This window comes from Danio aesculapii, chromosome 9 (genome assembly GCF_903798145.1).
Source record: "Danio aesculapii chromosome 9, fDanAes4.1, whole genome shotgun sequence".
Classification (NCBI taxonomy): Eukaryota; Metazoa; Chordata; class Actinopteri; order Cypriniformes; family Danionidae; genus Danio; species Danio aesculapii.
The window spans coordinates 53,286,766-53,308,960 of record NC_079443.1 but is presented as its reverse complement, the minus strand read 5'-3'; the positions used below and the strand labels follow the sequence as shown (position 1 = coordinate 53,308,960).

At 35.5% G+C, this 22,195-nt stretch overlaps 1 protein-coding gene across 2 annotated transcripts in view; it reads left to right on the top strand.

The window, feature by feature from the left end:
- Positions 1-5,041: 5,041 nt before the first annotated feature.
- mid1 (midline 1) overlaps positions 5,042-22,195 on the top strand; it is a 105,777-nt gene continuing 88,623 nt past the window's right edge. The window contains exon 1 of one of the 2 annotated variants that reach the window (XM_056465979.1): positions 5,042-5,193. The gene's annotated coding sequence lies outside the window, so the exon portion shown is untranslated. Of the gene's footprint in view, positions 5,194-14,673; positions 14,764-22,195 lie in introns of those variants that run through there. The other variant, XM_056465978.1, reaches the window with a different exon arrangement.

Here is a 22,195-nt window from a genome sequence, read left to right as displayed (position 1 = left end):
GTATTGTATATATTATAGCAAATGCAGAGTCTAATTGTGCCAAACATCATTAAAATCATTATCATTTGTCAAATGTGAATAAAAGAAATAGATTTCAGCGTGTGGTGCGTTGCTTCTAATTTGACTTGTGAACTTTTTACAATATAGCTAAATGGTAGATTAGCTGTTCCTGCGGCCTTCGGTCAAGCAAGCCGTGAGGGTGTTGCTAAGGGGTTGCTACAGTGTTTTTAGAGGTGGTCTGGGTGTTGCTACAGTGTTGTGGGGTGTTTCTGAGTGGTTTCTGTGGTGTTCTGGGAGGATTCTAGGCTGTTGCTACAGTGTTTTACTGTTGCTGATGTGTCACTTAGCAGTTGTTGGTGTGTTCAAATGGTTGCTAGGGTGTTTCCTGAGTGGTAGCTGTGTTGTTGTTGTTGTTGTTGTTGTTGTTTTTTTTTTTGGGGGGGGGGTGCAGTGATTGTACAGTGATGATACAGTGTTCTGCTGTTGCTGAGGTGTTGCTTAGCAATTACAAATGTGTTCTAAATGGTTGCTAGAGTGGTTCTGAGTGGTTGCTATGGTGTTTTTAACAGGTTGTTTGGCTGCTGCTACAGTGTTTTGTTGTTGCTGATGTGTCGCTTAGCACTTATTGATGTGTTCAAAATGGTTGCTAGGGTGTTTCCTGAATGGTTGTTGTGCTGTTTTTGGGGGTTGTTTGACTGTTACAGTGTTTCATTGCTGAGGTGTTGCTATGTGTTTTAAGAGGTTTTCGGCTGTCGTTACAGTGTTATGTTGCTGCTGTGGTGTAGGTTGGTAGTTAGGAATGTGTTCTAAATGGTTGCTAGGGCTTCTGAGTGGTTGCTGTAGTGTTGTAGTGTAGTGTTGTTTTTTTGGGAATGGGGGGGTACAGTGATGATACAGTGTTCTGTTGTTGCTGAGGTGTTGCTTGGCAATTACAAATGTGTTCTAAATGGCTGCTAGAGTGGTTCTGAGTAGTTGCTATGGTGTTTTAAGAGATTATTTGGCTGCTGCTACAGTGTTCTGTTGTTGCTGAGGTGTTGCTTGGTAGTTAGAAATGTGTTCAAAATGGTTGCTAGGGTTGTTCTGAGTAGTTGCTGTGGTGTTTTTAAGAGGTTGTTTGGCTGATGCTACAGTGTTCTGTTGTTGCTGAGCTGTTGCTGAGCTGTTGCTTGCTATAGTGTTCTGTTCCTACTGGGGTGTTTCTGAGTGGTTTCTGTGGTGTTCTGGGAGGATTCTAGGCTGTTGCTACAGTGTTTTACTGTTGCTGATGTGTCACTTAGCAGTTGTTGGTGTGGGGGTACAGTGATGATACAGTGTTCTGTTGTTGCTGAGGTGTTGCTTGGCAATTACAAATGTGTTCTAAATGGTTGCTAGGGGGTTTCTCTGGTGTTCTGGGAGGATTCTAGGCTGTTGCTACTTTGTTTTATTGTTGCTGATGTGTCACTTAGCAGTTATTGGTGTGTTCAAATGGTTGGTAGGGTGTTACCTGAGTGGTTGCTGTGGTGTTGTTGTTGTTGTTTTTTTTTTTTTTGGGAGGGGTGGGGGTACAGTGATGATACAGTGTTCTGTTGTTGCTGATGTGTTGCTTGGCAATTACAAATGTGTTCTAATGGTTGCTAGAGTGGTTCTGAGTGGTTGCTATGGTATTTTTAACAGGTTGTTTGCCTGTTGGTACAGTGTTTTGCTGTTGCTGAGGTGTTGCTTGGCAATTACAAATGTGTTCTAAATTGTTGCTAGGGTGTTTCTGAGTGGTTGCTATGGTGTTTTTAAGAGATTGTTTGGCTGTCATTACAGTGTTCTGTTGAAGAGGTGTTGCATGGCAGTTAGAAATGTGTTCAAAATGGTTGCTATGGTGTTTCTGAGTGGTTTCTGTGGTGTTCTGGGAGGATTCTAGGCTGTTGCTACAGTTGTTTTATTGTTGCTGATGTGTCACTTAGCAGTTGTTGGTATGTTCAAATGGTTTCTAGGGTGTTTCCTGAGTGGTTGCTGTGTTGTTGTTGTTTTCTTTTGGGGGGGGGGGGGGTACAGTGATGATACAGTGTTCTGTTGTTGCTGAGGTGTTGCTTGGCAATTACTAATGTGTTCTAAATGGTTGCTAGAGTGGTTTTGATTGGTTGCTATGGTGTTTTTAACAGGTTGTTTGCCTGTTGCTACAGTGTTTTGTTGTTGCTGATGTATCTCTTAGCAGTTATTGATGTGTTCCAAATGGTTGCTAGGGTGTTTCCTGAATGGTTGTTGTACTGTTTTTGCGGGTTGTTTGACTGTTGTTACAGTGTTTCATTGCTGAGGTGTTGCTAGGTGTTTTTAAGAGTTTTTTTTGGCTGTCATTACAGTGTTATGTTGCTGCTGTGGTGTAGCTTGGTAGTTAGGAACAAGTTCTAAATGGTTGCTAGGGTGTTTCTGAGTGATTGCTGTGGTGTTTCTTGGCTGTTGCTACAGTGTTTTATTGTTGCCGATATGTCGCTTGTCAGTTGTAGATGTGTTCAAAATGGTTGCTAGGGTGTTTCCTGAATGGTTGTTGTACTGTTTTTGCGGGTTGTTTGACTGTTGTTACAGTGTTTCATTGTTGAGGTGTTGCTAGGTGTTTTTAAGAGGTTTTTCGGCTGTCATTACAGTGTTATGTTGTTGCTGTGGTGTAGCTTGGTAGTTAGGAACAAGTTCTAAATGGTTGCTAGGGTGTTTCTGAGTGATTGCTGTGGTGTTTCTTGGCTGTTGCTACAGTGTTTTATTGTTGCCGATATGTCGCTTGTCAGTTGTAGATGTGTTCAAAATGGTTGCTAGGGTGTTTCCTGAGTGGTTGCTGTGTTGTTGTTTTTTTTTTTTTTTTTGGGGGGGGGGGGGGGGGGGGTGTTTGGCTGTTGCTACAGTGTTTTTATGTTGCTGAGGTGTTGCTTAGCAATTGCAAATGTGTTCTAAATGGTTGCTAGAGTGTTTCTGAGTGGTTGCTGGGGTATTCTGGGAGGTTTCTAGTCTGTTGCGAATTTGTTGTTAAACAGTCAATAGTTTGATAATTTATTTATTATTTTTAATTTTTATAATTTCAGTGTAGGGTTGGCGGTTCATTCCGCTGTGGCGACCCCTGATTAATAAAAGGGAGTGAGCCGAAAAGAAAATGAATGAATGAATGAATAAATTTCAATGTAATTGTTTTAGTTTTAATGTGTTTTCATTTTTCTTACATATCATTTTGTAATTGTAGGGTATATAAATGGTAATATGAAGCGCATATAAATGTAATTAATTTTATATATATATTTAATTTGACAGTTTACTAGTTAACAAACTGAAAATATTATTTGATTTATTGTTTTATTTGATATCACTGGTCCTGATTATCTCACAGCTCAAAAGATGGCAATATTCAGTTCAGCTTGTTGATATCCAGCATCTCAAAATAAACTCAGCACAGTTTGAAGGCTCTAACCTGAGAAAGGCTGGCAGAAGCAAGGATGGCAAATCTACCCTGAGAGTCTGTGGGCGTCAGATCTGAAGCTGAGACTGGTTTAAGCAGATCTGGCAGAGCTCCAGTTGCCTTGTGTCATTATCACTGAATAAATCCACTCTCTGAGTCTCAAACTCCTCAGTGTTTAAGAGTGAAGAGTCCCAGCGCCAAGATGCGTGGCAGATGCCCACAGAGCACTATGGCAACCGCTGGCATGATGAGCATGCAATTGATTTAAAGGAACAGTTTGCACTAATTCCACCATACAGCCCACAATTATTCGCCCTCCTGCACTTTTTGTTTTATATTGTTTTCAAATATTTCCCAAATGATGTTTAACAGATTCAGGATTTTTTCACAGTATGTCACAGTTCTTAATTGTTTTAAACCAATTTTAATTTTGGCTGTGATGTACGTCATCACGTAAGTGACATCACGCTCTTTCTGACGGCTGAGCAACGATAGTCCTTCAGTGACAAGTGATAATGTATAAAATGATATATTTATATAATAAAAAATATATATGCAAATTTATATCGAAATATCGGAAATGGGTTTAAGAATCATATCACCATTATAGAAAAAAATCTATCGCGATATATATATTGATATCGAATTATTGTCCAGCTCTAGTATTATAGTACTTTTGTGTTATTTTAGTAGTCAGAAAACCATCAATGTGTGGGCGTCAAATAGACATCAAGGTTTCGACATCAAACTGATTAGCATTTTTGACGTGTGTTGTTTTGACGTAGACGTGTCTATAACCACTGGGTTATTTCCAGTAACTCTAATTAAAATATTTCATTCATTCATTTTCTTTTTGGCTTAGTCCCTTTATTAATCTGGGGTCGCCACAGTGGAATGAACCGCCAACTTATCCAGCATTTGTTTTACGCAGCGGATGCCCTTCCAGTCACAACCCATCTCTGGGAAACATCCACACACATTCATTTACACTCATACACTACAGACAATTTAGCCTAGCCAATTCACCTGTACTGCATGTCTTTGGACTGTGGGGGAAACCGGAGCACCCAGAGGAAACCCACACGAACGCAGGGAGAACATGCACACAGAACTCCACACAGAAAGGCCAGCTGACCCAGCCGAGGCTCGAACCAGCGACCTTCTTGCTGTGAGGCAGCAGCACTACACTGCGCCACTGCATCGCCAATTAAAATATTCTATATTAAAACCTCTTGACATTTTCAGTGGATCAGTAATTTAATCTCAGCAGCACATTGCCTTTCAACACATTACATCCATCACTGATTAAAATGCATGCAAATCATCGTAAACCAGATTCAGATCGAGTCTCTGATTATTAGTCATGTTGTAAATGATCATTCTGGGATTAGACTGTAGTTTAAAATCCTCCCATAGTTGTGACTCCTGAAGTGGACTCTCCATCACGGCCTGCTTTCATTGAGGCTCCGTCTTCATGCAAATGAGCGCTGGGAATGTTATTTAGACACCGTCAGCTCCTTCTGACCCTGTTTTAATGCTTTTGTCCTGGTTAGCGAGTGTCTGTGACCGCAGACGCCTCTCGGACTGCCAGCTTTTTTATTTTTTTTGCCTGCATTTCGAGGAGAGAACAAGACGAGTGTAAAGACAGAAGCGTTTGGACGGAGATCTCCATTCCTTCAGCTCGATCATTTGCCAAAAAAGTGCAGGAAAATCACGTTCAGCATCTGGTGTTTGAGGAACCGAAACGCTTTCAGACGCTTTCTCAGATGCTGGATTTAAGCAGGGTAAGAGCAGTTTTGAAGACTTTTTGATTGGGTGATTACTAAAGATCATTGATTTCAAAGTATGCAAGTGTTCATTGGTGCTTTGTATACTTATTTTCTGCTCTGGGTTTGGGTTTGCAACTGTAAACCATGAATGCAGTTCATTATGATTGAACTAGTAGCCGTGACGACATACTTTGTTTTGTCATGTTATTGCGATTTTATATTTGCATACTGAATTCTGATTGGTTGTTCATATTTGTATCTGTTTTAGCTATATATGATGTTCACTGCTGTTTACTGGAGATGAACTCTGAACGAATCATTTGAATCAGTGAGTTGTTTACTGGAGACTCACACTGAATGGATCAGTTGAATCAGTGAGTTGTTTACTGGAGACTCGCTCTGAACACATCAGTTGAATCAGTGACTTGTTTACTGGAGATTCACTCTGAATAGATAAGTTGAATCAGTGAGTTGTTTAATGGAGACTCGCTCTGAACAGATCTGTTGAATCATTGAGTTGTTAAATTGAGACAAACTGGACAAATCATTTGAATCAGTGAGTTGTTTAATGGAGACTCGCTCTAAACATATCAGTTGAATCAGTGAGTTGTTTACTGGAGACTCGCTCTGAACAGACCAGTTGAATCAGTGAGTTGTTTACTGGAGACTCACTCTGAACGGATCAGTTGAATCAGTGAGTTGTTTACTGGAGACTCAATCTGAACGGATCAGTTGAATCAGTGAGTTGTTAAATTGAGACAAACTGGACAAATCATTTGAATCAGTGAGTTGTTTAATGGAGACTCGCTCTAAACATATCAGTTGAATCAGTGAGTTGTTTACTGAGACTCGCTCTGAACAGACCAGTTGAATCAGTGAGTTGTTACTGGAGACTCACTCTGAATAGATCAGTTGAATCAGTGAGTTGTTTACTAGAGACTCAATCTGAACGGATCAGTTGAATCAGTGAGTTGTTAAATTGAGACAAACTGGACAAATCATTTGAATCAGTGAGTTGTTTAATGGAGACTCGCTCTAAACATATCAGTTGAATCAGTGAGTTGTTTACTGGAGACTCGCTCTGAACAGACCAGTTGAATCAGTGAGTTGTTTACTGGAGACTCACTCTGAACGGATCAGTTGAATCAGTGAGTTGTTTACTGGAGACTCACTCTGAACGGATCAGTTGAATTATCAAGTTGTTTACTGGAGACTCGCTCTGAACACATCAGTTGAATCAGTGAGTTTACTGGAGACTCACTCTGAACACATCAGTTGAATCAGTGACTTGTTTACTGGAGATTCATTCTAAATAGATAAGTTGAATCAGTGCGTTGTTTCATGGAGACTCGCTCTGAACGGATTAGATGAATCAGTGAGTTGTTTATTGGAGACTCACTCTGAACAGATCTGTTGAATCATTGAGTTGTTTACTTGAGATGACCTCTAAATTGATCGTTTGAATGAGTGAGTTGTTTACTGGAGACTCACTCTGAATGGATCAGTTGAATCAGTGAGTTGTTTACTGTAGACAAACTGAATAGACCATTTGAATCAGTGAGTTGTTAAATAGGGACAAACTGAACAAATAATTTGAATCAGTGAGTTGTGTACTGGAGACTCGCTCTGAACAGATCAGTTGAGTCAGAGTTGTTTACTGGAGACTCGCTCTGAACAGATCAGTTGAATCAGAGTTGTTTACTGGAGACTCGCTCTGAACAGATCAGTTGAATCAGAGTTGTTTACTGGAGACTCGCTCTGAACAGATCAGTTGAATCAGTGAGTTGTTTACTGGAGACAAACTGAATGGATCAGTTGAATCAGTGAGTTGTTTAATTGAGACAAACTCTGAACAAATCATTTGAATCAGTGAGTTGTTTACTGGAGACTCACTCTGAACAGATCAGTTAAATCAGTGAGTTGTTTACTGGAGACTCACTCTTAACAGATCAGTTGAATCAGTGAGTTGTTTACTAGATGTTACAGATGCTATTAGCATATATTGCCATTTATCAGATTTCTATATGGGGATTATTTTCAGTTGCTGATATGGAAAAAAATGTGAATGTTTATTAAGAGTAAAATTCAGATTCTCTGAAAACATTCTCTTATATTGAGTCATTTTGCTTCTCAGCTTTAGATGTTTGCACAGGAGAGCAGTACAAAACCCCTGAAGAAGAGAGTCCTGTTTTTCGCTGTGTATTTGCGCAGTATCTCTTGAGGTTTTGAGAGAAACAACAGGAGCGATTCTCTTCCAGCTGAACTCACAAACAGCAGATTTTCATCATCTCATCTACATTTTACTTTCTGTCCTCCAAATGCAGCCGTGATCCGCCTTTTAGCAGGCTTTTAGTTAGTTGGTTGAGTGTTTGCTGAAGTGCTGGTTTGGCAGAGAAGTTTCAGATTGAATAAAGCCAGAGAGAGAGAGAGACTTGGAAAAAATGCAGGATCTGGAAAAAACATCCACAGATGAAGAGTTTGTGCTCATATGAGGAACAATCATTATCACCCACACAGAAACCTGATATATATATATATATATAAAGACCTTTTTATTCAATTATTTAATTAAATATAATTTTATTAAGATTTTATTAGTTTTTTTGTGGTCACACTTTACACTAATATTGCATTAGTTTGTGTATTTAGTAATGCTAATAAATAATGATCAAGACTTTATTATATAACATTATTATATAAAATATGCATTATAAAAATACAATAAGCGACTTTATTTCCAGTAACTAATGCAATATCTACTGGGATTTTCACGCACAACCATCTCTAGGGTTTACAGAGAATGGTCTGAAAAAGAGGAAATATCCAGTGAGCGGCAGTTCTGTGGGTGCAAATGCCTTGTTGATGTCAGAGGAGAATGGCCAGACTGGTTCCAGCTGAAGGCAACAGTAACTCAAATAAGCACTCGTTACAACCGAGGTCTGCAGAAGAGCATCTCTGAACACACAACATGTCCAACCTTGAGGCAGATGGGCTACAGCAGCAGAAGACCACACCGGGTGCCACTCCTGTCAGCTAAGAACAGGAAACTGAGGCTACAATTCACACAGGCTCACCAAAAATTTAAAAGTAGTTTGACACGTCACTGACACTACTTAATAACAACTAAAATTAGCCACGATTTATTAGCTGATGAATAAAACAGAACAGCATGTCTCCTTAGCGCGCCTCAGAATGTGTTTAACACTATGTACACTTTTCTTCTTCTTGCACACTTGTTTTTTTTCGTTTTGTCCTCCTCAAATGTCTCCTGTGTGTAGCACTAGTGTCCTCCACATCTCCTTCTGTTGTGTTCTGATGTGATTTCAGACTGTTGTAGCTGTGAAATAACTCTAGTCATTCAGCGGAGTGATATGGAGCTGTAAAGCACTCAAAATCTGCCGGAACTACTTTAGCTGTGAGTTTATCAGGCAATAACCAAACACCTTAGAGTGCTCATCAGCCAATCAGAGTCAAGCATTCAGTATCTGCAGTATAAAAAGTCTATTAACCGTTCTCAGTTGGTTTGGTCTGAATGATAACGGTCAGAAATGAATTGAACTCATTCGACTTCTGCCGCAGAAATTCCAGCATTCTTCAGCTTCACCACAGACTTTGGGAAAGAGCTGCAGTATTTCCACACTTGCACACAGTGGAGACAGCGTGGCTTTTTTCTTCTGCACAGCCGAATAAATGTTTGTTTAGTGAAAGCACTTGAGTTTCCCTGGAGGACACGAAGCAGGCGATCGGGTTGCGTGGAGAATCATAAACGCAGCGTGCTAAATCTATAAGCGGGTGTTTCTTCAAAGCTGGAACTTCTCCGCTTGTAAACATGGCGAAAATAAATGCTTTCGACATGAAACTGTTCAAAACACAGGAGCTTCAGCACAGGAGCTAAAGTCAGTCAGTAAATGATCAGTTCTGTCTCTTCTCACATTATGAATTTTATTAGATTCTGTGATTGAAGTGTATATAAATATCATACATTATATATTTCATGTTCATGTGGGCAGAGCCGATCAGAAGTTATTTAGGCCTAATCCCAATTCTACCCCTTAGCCCTTCCCTTACCTCTCGTTATGTGCGTGTTTCCGTGAAGGGGTTGTAGTGTCCCAATTCCCTTTAGCTTGAAGGCGTAGGGCTAAGGGGAAGGGGTAAGAATACACCGGCTACAACAACAGGATCGCTGCACCCAGAAGGAGATCCACAAATTAGTATTTTCTGTCATTATTACGAATTTTTACAGCAAACAAGCACATGTTTATATATATATATATATATATATATATATATATATATATATATATATATATATATATATATATATATATATATATATATATATATATATATATTAAAAATTGGCGATCTATAATCCCTAATAACAACTCCTGTACAGCAGTCCCACAGCATTCTGACACTCGATGACACTGGAATACCCTGTCAGTAATGTCTAGTGTCTGGGATTGAGCTGTTTACAGTGTCTGCTGTAATGTTAATGTTGTTTTTGGTGTGTTTACATAGATGAATATGGCCACTGTGTAAATGCGCAGTACAGTTATGATCTTATTGCCACATTAGATGATTATGATAACTTAATATATGCCTTCAGTGATTTCCTGAAGATAAATACCAAAAAATAACACAGCTGGAATATCTACAGCAGTCGCCATCGTCTGATCTCATATGAAGCAAGAGATCGCGATGACATATGATGAGGTGTGCAGGTGCTGTAGTGCTGTCCCAATTCTCAGGGGTACATTTAGAAGCCCTTCCCCTTCACCCTCTGATTCAAGGGGTACCAAAATAGAATTGGGATTTCTAAACGTTTGTTTTTGGTTTATATTATGCCTCACATATTTCTTGAAAAAACTTTATTGGTGGCAAAATGAGTGAATTTAAATGGAAATTAAACTGCTGAAATTACTACAAAATATAAATTAAAATATAGATGATGAATTTTTAATAATTGATGATGATCATTCATTCATTCATTCATTTTCCTTCGGCTTAGTCCGTTTATTCATCAGGGGTCGCCACAGCGGAATGAACTGCCAACTTATCCAACATATGTTCTACACACCGGATGCCTCTCCAAATGCAACCCAGTACTGGGAAACACCCATACACTCTCACACACATACAGTACACTATAGCCAATTTAGTTCATCAATTCCCCTATAGCGAGAGGGGGAAACCGGAGCACCCGGAGGAAACCCACGTCAACACTGGGAGAACATGCAAACTCCACACCAGCTGACCCAGCCGAGGCTTGAATATGCAACTATTTGGTGTGAGGCAACAGTGCTAACCATTGAGCCACTGCGCTGCCTGATGACAATAATAATGAAACATGTTTTTATATCTATTTGTTTAATATATATATATTCAAATTGGTGTATTTTTATATAAGACTGATTGTCAATGCTAAATTAAAGAAAGCATAAAAAAATCCAAGATATTTTTGATTTGACCCTTATCCATTTTCCTTTGGCTTAGTTCCTTATTCATCCGGGATCGCCACAGTTTAATGAACCGCCAACTTATCTAGTATTTGTCTTTAACCCTTCCAGCCGCAACCCAGCGCTGGGAAACATCCATACACACTCATTCACACACACTCATACACTACAGCCAATTTAGTTAATCATTTCCCCTATAGCGCATGTGTTTGGACTGTGGGGGGAATCCGGAGCACCTGGAGGAAACCCACGCCAACACGGGGAGAACATGCAAACTCCACACAGAAATGCCAACTGACTCAGCCGTGACTCAAACCAGTAACCTTCTTGCTGTGAGGTCACATTGCTAACCACTGAGCCACCGTGCCACCCTATATGACCTTCATATAACATGAATGTGAAAATCTTGTGAGTGATGAGAATTACCCTCCGCAATAAACTGTGACAGTGCCTGGAGTTGCAGAAACGGCTGATTATATGTTGTGCAACATGCTGAATGTACAGGCTTGTTCCAGATCCCTCTGAACTTACAGAGCATAGAAATGAGCTGTAAAATCTCCGCATAATCAGATATCTCTGCAGTTGAATGCTGAAATGCTGTAGTAAATCTGAGTCTGCTTGTTTCGGACTGTGTGATTGGGGTTGTCCACCAACACATCATTAACTCTCTCTGACAGTGACCGCCGGCCATGAGATCAAATTAATCTGCATTTCTCACTGTGGCTTTTACTGTCATCAGTGAAGGGCAGAACAGCAGCTACTAAATCTGCAGTGCATGATGAGTCTACACGCCTGTTTCACTGCTTATTTTAAAGCTTGTCACCTAGAGTAAAAAACCTTCACTTAGATTTTACTTCACTTTGAAATCTACCTTTTCTTGGATTATAATAATAATAATAATTATTATTATTATTGTTGTTGTGTTATTATTGTATTATTATTAATATTATTATGTTGTTAATATTATTAATATTATTATTATTAATATTATTATTATTGTTGTTGAGTTATTATTGTATTATTATTGTAATATTATTAATATTATTGTTATTGTTATTATTATTATTATTAATAATAATAATATTATTATTATTATTATTATTATCATTATTATTGTTGTTGTTGTGTTATTATTGTATTATTATTAATATTATTATGTTGTTATTAATATTATTATTATTATTGTTGTTGAGTTATTATTGTATTATTATTGTAATATTATTAATATTATTGTTATTGTCATTATTATTATTAATAATAATAATAATAATAATATTATTATTATTATTATCATCATTATTGTTGTTGTTGTGTGATTATTGTATTATTATTAATATTATTATGTTGTTATTAATATTATTATTAATATTATTATTGTTGTTGTTGAGTTATTATTGTATTATTATTGTAATATTATTAATATTATTGTTATTATTATTATTATTAATAATATTATTATTATGATTATTATTATCATTATTGTTGTTGTTGTGTTATTATTGTATTATTATTAATATTATTGTGTTGTTATTATTATTATTATTATTATTACCATCATCATTATTATTAATATTATTATTAAAGTTAAGGTAAAGAATGTGAGTGTAAATTAACTGTTATTTCAATCTTATTGTGTAATTAAACAGACACAAATATACAGTGCATCCGGAAAGTAATAATAACGCTTCACTTTTACCAAATATGTTTATGTTACAGCCTTATTCCAAAATGGATTAAAGTCATTTATTTCCTCAACATTCTACACACAATCCCCCATAATGACAATGTTAAAAAAATCTTTTCAGATCTCTCCAGAGATGTTCAATAGGATTTAGGTCTGGGCTCTGGCTGGGCCACTCAAGGACATTCTCCCAGTTGTATTGAAGCCATATTTTGGCGGTGTACTTTGGGTCATTGTCCTGCTGGAAGATGAACCGTCGCCCCAGTCTGAGGTCAAGAGCACTCTGAAGCAGGTGTTCATTCAGGATGTCTCTGTACATTGCTGCATTCATCTTTCCCTCTATTCTGACTAGTCTTCCAGTTCCTGCTGCTGAAAAACATCCCCACAGCATGATGCTGCCACCACCATGCTTCACTGTAGGGATGGTATTAGCCTGGTGATTAGCACTGCCTGCCAAACGTAACGCCTGGCGTTCACTCCAAAGAGTTCAATTTGAGTCTCATCAGACCAGAGAGATTAGTTTCTTATGGTCTGAGAGTCCTTCAGATGCCTTTTGGCAAATTCCAGGTGGGGAGTGGCTTCAGTCTGGCCACTAAACCATACAGGCCTGATTATTGGATTGCTGCACAGATGGTTGTCCTTCTGTAAGGTTCTCCTCTCTCCACAGAAGAACACTGGAGCTCAGATAGAGTGACCATCCGGTTATTGATCACCTCCCTGACTAAGGCCCTTCTCCCCTGATCACTCAGCTTAGATGGCCGGCCAGCTCTAGGAAGAGTCCTGGTGGTTCAAACATCTTCCACTTACGGATGATGGAGGCCGCTGTGCTCATTGGAACTTTCAGAGCAGCAGAAATGTTTCTGTAATCTTCCCCAGCCTTGTGCCTTCAGACAATCCTGTCTCGCGGGTCTACAGACAATTCCTTTGTCTTCATGCTTGGTTTGTGCTTTGACATGCACTGTCAATCCTGGGACCTTATATAGACAGGTGAACGCCTTTTCAGATCATGTCCAATCAGCTAAATTGACCACAGGTGAACTCCAAAGAAGCTGCTGAAAGATCTCAAGAATGATCAGTGGAAACAGAATGGACCAGAGCTTAATTTACAGCTTCAAACGCTGTGAATACTGATGTACATGTGATTATTCAGCTTTTTTATTTTGAATAAATTTGCAACAATTTCATAAACTCTTGTTTCACATTGTCATTATGGGGGATTGTGTGTAGAATGTGTGTAGAAAAAGTGAAGCGCTATTAATACTTTCTGAATGCACTGTATACACAGTTGAAGTCAGAATAATTATTAGCCCCTGTTTATTTTTTTCACCCTTTCTGTTTAACAGTTAGAAGATTTCTTCAACACATTTCTAATCATAATAGTTTTAATGACTCATCTCTAATAACTGATTTATTTTCTCTTTGTCATGATGACAGTAAATAATATTAGACTAGATATTCTTCAAGACACTTCTATACAGCTTAAAGTGACATTTAAAGGCTTAACTAGGGTAATTAGGGTAAAGTTAGGGTAATTAGGCAAGTCATTGTATAACAGTGGTTTGTTCTGTAGACTATCGAAAACAATATATAGCTTAAAGGGGCTAATATTGAATAATATTGACCTTAAATGGACTTTAAAAAATTAAAAACTTTTATTCTAGCCAAAATAAAACAAAGAAGACTTTCTCCAGATGAAAAAATATTATCAGACATACTGTGAAAATGTCCTTGCTCTTTTAAACATCATTTAGGAAATATTTAACAAAGGAAAAAAAATTCAAAGGAGGGGGGGGGGGGCTGGGGGGGCTTCAACTCTGTATATATGTCCACAGCAGAATGAACTGCCAACTTATCCAGTAGCAAATGTTTTACACAGCTGCAACCTATCACTGGGTATATATATATATATATATATATAACATTTCCTGTTATTAATGGCATTCTGTATTATTGTTCAAGCATTGTAAATAAAACAAACAATAAAAATGAAAACTTCACATATTTATGTACATTTTCTTGTGTTATTATTATTATTATTATTATTATTATTATTACTGTTATTGTTGTAAATTAAAAATAAAAACATTAATTAGCTACCTTTTGTTGTATTATTTTTTATTATTATTATCGTTAAGGTAAAGTATGTGAATGTAAATTGATGGTTATCTCAGTCCTATTGTGTAATAAAAAAGTTTTAATTAAGCATTTAAAAAAAACTTCGCGTAGACCCGCCCACTCTATTTAGGCGACGCTCCGCCTCTGCGCTCTGATTGGCCGACTCGCCTGTCAATCTCCCGCTGCTCTGACAGAAGGAGAGAGAAGAGAGAAAAACAGCAGATCTTCACAGTCAGTCAGAGATCATGGACAGAAGAGCATCCAGAATCTGAACTCCTTTCTGCTTCTCTTTTCTTTTCTCCTCTCAGAAACACCTCCATAATGTCGCAGGTAAGAAGAGAGGCTTTTCACACACGCGCTCAGGGTTTTCAGTACTTTGCAGAGAGTCTCATTCAGCAGTATTTGTGTCTCTGTTAAAGTAATAAGTCTGTATCATTCTGTCGTTTATTCCATGAGTCAGTCTCTTCTTCTCTTCCCCCCAAAAATTCCTGCTTGTGGCTGGAAAGAAAAGTTAGCATGAGAGCAGATGGCTAAAGTTGGTGTCGTAAAACATCTCTGTTTTTCTAATAACTACCAATAGATGTCACTGTTAAAATGTCAGTCTTGTGCTTTGACATCTTTGGAGTTTTTAGCAGAGCATTTGGGTTGTGTTTGAGTTTTCAGCACAGCATTTGAGTTGTGTTTGGGTTTTTAGCACAGCATTTGAGTTGTGTTTGGGTTTTCAGCACAGCATTTGAGTTGTGTTTGAGTTTTTAGCAGAGCATTTGAGTTGTGTTTGGGTTTTTAGCACAGCATTTGAGTTGTGTTTGAGTTTTCAGCAGAGCATTTGAGTTGTGTTTGAGTTTTTAGCACAGCATTTGAGTTGTGTTTGAGTTTTTAGCAGAGCATTTGAGTTGTGTTTGGGTTTTCAGCACAGCATTTGACTTGTGTTTGAGTTTTCAGCACAGCATTTGACTTGTGTTTGAGTTTTTAGCACAGCATTTGAGTTGTGTTTGGGTTTTTAGCACAGCATTTGAGTTGTGTTTGGGTTTTCAGCACAGCATTTGAGTTGTGTTTGAGTTTTTAGCAGAGCATTTGAGTTGTGTTTGAGTTTTCAGCACAGCATTTGAGTTGTGTTTGGGTTTTCAGCACAGCATTTGAGTTGTGTTTGAGTTTTTAGCACAGCATTTGAGTTGTGTTTGAGTTTTTAGCACAGCATTTGAGTTGTGTTTGGGTTTTTAGCACAGCATTTGAGTTGTGTTTGGGTTTTCAGCACAGCATTTGAGTTGTGTTTGAGTTTTCAGCACAGCATTTGAGTTGTGTTTGAGTTTTCAGCACAGCATTTGAGTTGTGTTTGAGTTTTCAGCACAGCATTTGAGTTGTGTTTGAGTTTTCAGCACAGCATTTGAGTTGTGTTTGAGTTTTCAGCACAGCATTTGAGTTGTGTTTGAGTTTTTAGCAGAGCATTTGAGTTGTGTTTGGGTTTTTAGCAGAGCATTTGAGTTGTGTTTGAGTTTTCAGCACAGCATTTGAGTTGTGTTTGGGTTTTCAGCACAGCATTTGAGTTGTGTTTGAGTTTTTAGCAGAGCATTTGAGTTGTGTTTGGGTTTTCAGCACAGCATTTGAGTTGTGTTTGAGTTTTTAGCACAGCATTTGAGTTGTGTTTGGGTTTTCAGCACAGCATTTGAGTTGTGTTTGAGTTTTTAGCACAGCATTTGAGTTGTGTTTGAGTTTTTAGCACAGCATTTGAGTTGTGTTTGGGTTTTTAGCTGAGCATTTGAGTTGTGTTTGAGTTTTCAGCACAGCATTTGAGTTGTGTTTGAGTTTTCAGCACAGCATTTGAGTTGTGTTTGGGTTTTTAGCACAGCATTTGAGTTGTGTTTGGGTTTTTAGCAGAGCATTTGAGTTGTGTTTGAGTTTTCAGCACAGCATTTGAGTTGTGTTTGAGTTTTCAGCACAGCATTTGAGTTGTGTTTGAGTTTTCAGCACAGCATTTGAGTTGTGTTTGAGTTTTCAGCACAGCATTTGAGTTGTGTTTGGGTTTTCAGCACAGCATTTGAGTTGTGTTTGAGTTTTCAGCACAGCATTTGACTTGTGTTTGAGTTTTTAGCACAGCATTTGAGTTGTGTTTGAGTTTTCAGCACAGCATTTGAGTTGTGTTTGGGTTTTTAGCAGAGCATTTGAGTTGTGTTTGAGTTTTCAGCACAGCATTTGAGTTGTGTTGGGTTTTTTAGCAGAGCATTTGAGTTGTGTTTGAGTTTTTAGCACAGCATTTGAGTTGTGTTTGGGTTTTTAGCAGAGCATTTGAGTTGTGTTTGAGTTTTCAGCACAGCATTTGAGTTGTGTTTGAGTTTTCAGCACAGCATTTGAGTTGTGTTTGGGTTTTTAGCACAGCATTTGAGTTGTGTTTGGGTTTTCAGCACAGCATTTGAGTTGTGTTTGAGTTTTCAGCACAGCATTTGAGTTGTGTTTGAGTTTTCAGCACAGCATTTGAGTTGTGTTTGAGTTTTCAGCACAGCATTTGAGTTGTGTTTGAGTTTTCAGCACAGCATTTGACTTGTGTTTGAGTTTTCAGCACAGCATTTGAGTTGTGTTTGAGTTTTCAGCACAGCATTTGAGTTGTGTTTGAGTTTTCAGCACAGCATTTGAGTTGTGTTTGAGTTTTCAGCACAGCATTTGAGTTGTGTTTGAGTTTTCAGCACAGCATTTGAGTTGTGTTTGGGTTTTCAGCACAGCATTTGAGTTGTGTTTGAGTTTTCAGCACAGCATTTGAGTTGTGTTTGAGTTTTCAGCACAGCATTTGAGTTGTGTTTGAGTTTTTAGCAGAGCATTTGAGTTGTGTTTGGGTTTTTAGCAGAACATTTGAGTTGTGTTTGCGATCTAGTTTCTGATCTTTTTTTATATGCATCCATTGCTTCTCGATGCTGGTTTAAATAAGGTAATAGAAATAAAATGTATACAACTCACACATGTACATCAGCTAGTAGCATGTGGGTTAGGTTTGAGCTCCAGGTTTACATTTTAAAATATCACTAATAAAACAGTTATTATATTATTATTATTTATAATTATTAAATTTCAAGTGTTATTTTGGTTTTGTGCATTAAGGCAAACCAAAACTTCTGAGCATTTTATTTGGCATAAATAAATATTTTGCACATAATATATTGCACAAATATTTTATATGAGAGGCCTTAAGTCAATACAAAAACTCTGAGCTATTTATGTGGAATAAATAAATACATTTTTGTTGTTGTTGTTTATTATTAATATTATTATTATTATTTTATTTTTTTATTTTTTATTATTATTTTTATTATTATTATTATTGGTATAAATAACGAATTATTTTGCACAAATATTTTAGATGTGTGGCTTTAAGGCAATCTAAAACCTCTGTGTAGTTTAAGTGGAATAAATAAATAAATAATCGCTTTAATGGCTTTGTGTTTGTGTTTTTGTAATTGTGATGTTTGGGGATGTTTTTAGTAACTTTTGTGAAGCCAAAAACGAATTTCCATACATGTGGACTAAGGATTGATGATTATTTTGGTTTTGTGCATTTTATTCAGCATAAATAAATAATAAAAAAATATACAAACAAATATTTTATATGAGAGGCCCTAAGGCAATCCAAAACCTCTGAGCAATTTATGTGGAATTAATAAATTATTATTTTTATTACTATTATTATTATTATTATTATTATTATTATTATTAATTTTTTTTTTTTTTATTACTTTATTTTAAGAGTTATTTTGGTTTTGTGCTTTAAGGCAATCCACAAGTACAGAGAATTTTACTTGGCATAAATAAGTGAATTAATAAATAAATATTTTGGACAAATAATTTATATGTGTGGCCTTAAGGCAGTCCAAAACCTTTGAGCAATTTACATGAATAAATGAATGAATTAATGAAAATATTTGTGCAAAATATTTATTTATTTATTTATTTATGCCAAATTAAATGCTCAGAGATTTTGGATTGGCTTAATTCTTTAATTGTATATCAGCAAATTGCAATGCTTCTTACAAATGCATGCTCTAAAAATCTGCCATTTGTGTAGTATCTTAACTTTATATTTTAGTGCATTTAGTGGTTGGACTCAACTATAACTACAATCACTGCTTTATTTAATTTTATTATTTACTTGATTTAATTGCATTATTGAAATTAAAATGTTTAATTTTTCATTGAAAATAGCATAATTATTATAAAAAATATGCTTATTTATGTTTATATGTGAATGGATGGCACTAATTTATTATATTTTACACTGATATTTTATTTTATAGCAAGAATTTTTTTATTTTACTTTATTTTTATTATTTTATTTTACTTTATTTTTTTATTATTTTATTTTACTTTATTTTTTATTATTTTATTTTACTTTATTTTTTTATTATTTTATTTTACTTTAATTTTTATTATTTATTTTTACTTTATTTTTTATTATTTTATTTTACTTTATTTTTTTATTTTATTTTACTTTATTTTTTATTATTTTATTTTACTTTATTTTTTATTATTTTATTTTACTTTATTTTTTATCATTTTATTTTACTTTATTTTTTATTATTTTATTTTACTTTATTTTTTATTATTTTATTTTACTTTATTTTTTATTATTTTATTTTACTTTATTTTTTATTATTTTATTTTACTTTATTTTTTATTATTTTATTTTACTTTATTTTTTATTATTTTATTTTACTTAATTTTTTTATTATTTTATTTTACTTAATTTTTTTATTATTTTATTTACTTTAATTTTTTATTATTTTATTTTACTTTAATTTTTTAAATTTTTTTTTTACTTTAATTTTTATTATTTTATTTTCATTTTATTTTTTATTATTTTATTTTATTTTATTTGCGAAGCATTTACAGTCCCTTGTTTTAATATTGTGTCCAAATAGACTTTGACAGACAAAGCAACACAACCACAAACTCTACCAGAAAGTTGCATTGCTGAATAAATAAAGAGGAGCGTTCGCACATCAGAGTGAAGTATTGAAATATCTTCCTGGTGAGCTCAATGGCCGAACAGCAGAACACGTCTGTTCTTATTTATCAGCAGGGAAAGTCTGACAGTAATCAGTGGATGAGTGCAGATATCACATCTCTCCTGCATTCACTGCATTATAAAGGTTCAATATTTAGGATTCAGCTCCTAATTCAGGAAACATTTGACAAAACAAATCTCTTATAAACCAACATCCAAGCATGCTATAGACCTGAACTACATTCATGTATGCTTACTTTATGTCCACAGAAAAGGAAGATCTAAAGATGCCTTTTAAAGAAATCAGTGTGTTTTTGAAGCTAATGAAGACCGCAGAAGTCAATGATTTATTTTAACTATTTACCCTGACCTGTTTACTGCTCCAAAATAATATGAATGTTTCTTAAATGAAAATATATTGTGTTTTATATTGTGAGAATCTTATAATGGTCACTGCCTAGACGGGTCTTTATCAGGCCAGCATTGATCTGTGTGGCGTCTGACACCATGTGCTCTGCCATCGATTGAGTTTCTGCTGGATCTAATACAGTACAAGGGCTTTTTGGAAAACAAGTGGCATCAGATTGATCAGCGAGATCAGGCCACGTGTAGGTCATTCACATGAGGAAAACTGCTCTGATTAATCACTTTAACATGACCAGATATTAAGAATAGCATTGCGATATCACTGTATGCGTTGGCATGGTGGTTAGCACTGTGGCCACACAGCAAGAAGGTCACTGGTTCGAGCCTCGGCTGAGTCAGTTGGCATTTCTGTGTGGAGTTTGCATGTTCTCCCCGTGTCGGCGTGGGTTTCCTCCGGGTGCTCCGGTTTCCCCCACAGTCCAAGCATGCGCTATAGGGGAATTGATGAACTAAATTGACCGTAGTGTATGGGTGCTTCCCAGTACTGGGTTGCAACTGGAAGGGCATCCGCTGTGTAAAACATGCTAGAATAATTGGCGGTTCATTCTGCTGTGGCGACTCCTGATAAATCAGGGACTAAGCCGAAGGAAATGAAGTAATATTATTAAATACACCGCAGTAATTAATTTCCATCATCAATGATTTAGATTTTTTCCCTTGTAAAACTAAATGTGGTAAACATGTTAAAATTGACTTGAATTTATTTGAGAAGCAAAGCTGACAATAAAATATTTAAATATTATTCACTAATCATAAGAATATGTTGTTAATTTTATTTTAGCAGTTGATTACCTCATTAGATCACATCAGATCACGTCGAATTTATAAATTTGTTGCCATATATATATATATATACACACACACACACACACACACACACACACACACACACACACACACACAATTGAAGTCAGAATTATTAGCCCCCTGTTTAATTTTTCCCCATTTTCTGTTTACTGGAGAGAAGATTTCTTCAACACATTTCTAATCATAATAGTTTTAATAACTCATCTCTAATAACTGATTTATTTTCTCTTTGCCATGATGACAGTAAATAATATTAGACTAGATATTCTTCAAGACACTTCTATACAGCTTAAAGTGACATTTAAAGGCTTAACTAGGTTAATTAGGTTAACTAGGCAGGTTAGGGTAATTAGGCAAGTTATTGTATAACAGTGGTTTGTTCTGTAGACTATAGAAAAATATATAGCTTAAAGGGGCTAATAATATTGACCTTAAAATGGTGTTTAAAAATTAAAAACTGCTTTTATTCTAGCCAAAATAAAACAAATAAGACTTTCTCCAGAAGAAAAAATATTATCAGACATACTGTGAACATTTCCTTGCTCTTTTAAACATCATTTGGTAAATATTTAAAAAGGAAAAAAATTAAAAGGGGGGCTAAAAATTCTGACTTCAACTGTGTATATATGTATGTACATGCAGTACAATACAAAATGTTCTTACATAATACATACACACACACAAATATATATATAATTTATTAATTAATTTATTTATTATTATTTTATATTTATATATATATATATATATATATATATATATATATATATTTATTTTATTATTATTTTTTTTTGTATATGCCCAGGGGCTAGCAGACATTTTAAAAGTGGGGGGACAGCTGTATATGATCCAAAAATTACTTTCACATAATTATTAATCACCTGTTTCTAAATGATACCCCCACCCCCATCCCACCCAGTTGCTACTTCCCTGAGTAGACCCCATTTTGAAAATGAATATGTTTCTCCATTTCTCAGTGAATATAGGCAGTGTTTTTTGGTGCATTTTTAACTAAACGGATTTCTTAAACAGATATATTTATTAAAATAATATAATAGTCACCAAACATTGTCAGAAATTGAAAGATAAAACAATTAAATTCAAGCAAAAATATTGCAAAAAAATAATTGTTTCTCTTAATATTTGCTTTTTTTTATATTATTTGAATTTAATATTTTTCTATAACATAAATCTGGCTGTGCTAGTTTTTGGAGCGTTATCATAAGTTATTTTGTTAGATAAGCTCCAGATTTGGCTTCAGTACTGACTAATCTAATGTACATGCACAAATATAATATTGTAGAGTTTCCTGTTAAAATATGAATGAAAAAGAGAGATTTGTGAGGGGTGTACATATATATGCTGAGCACTGTGTATGTATATATATATATATATATATATATATATATATATATATATATATATATATATATATATATATATATATATATATATATATATATATATATAACCTGAATATAAGCTTGTATTTCATTCACTTTTTAATCATTTAAAAAATACATCTATTATAGCATTTTTGTA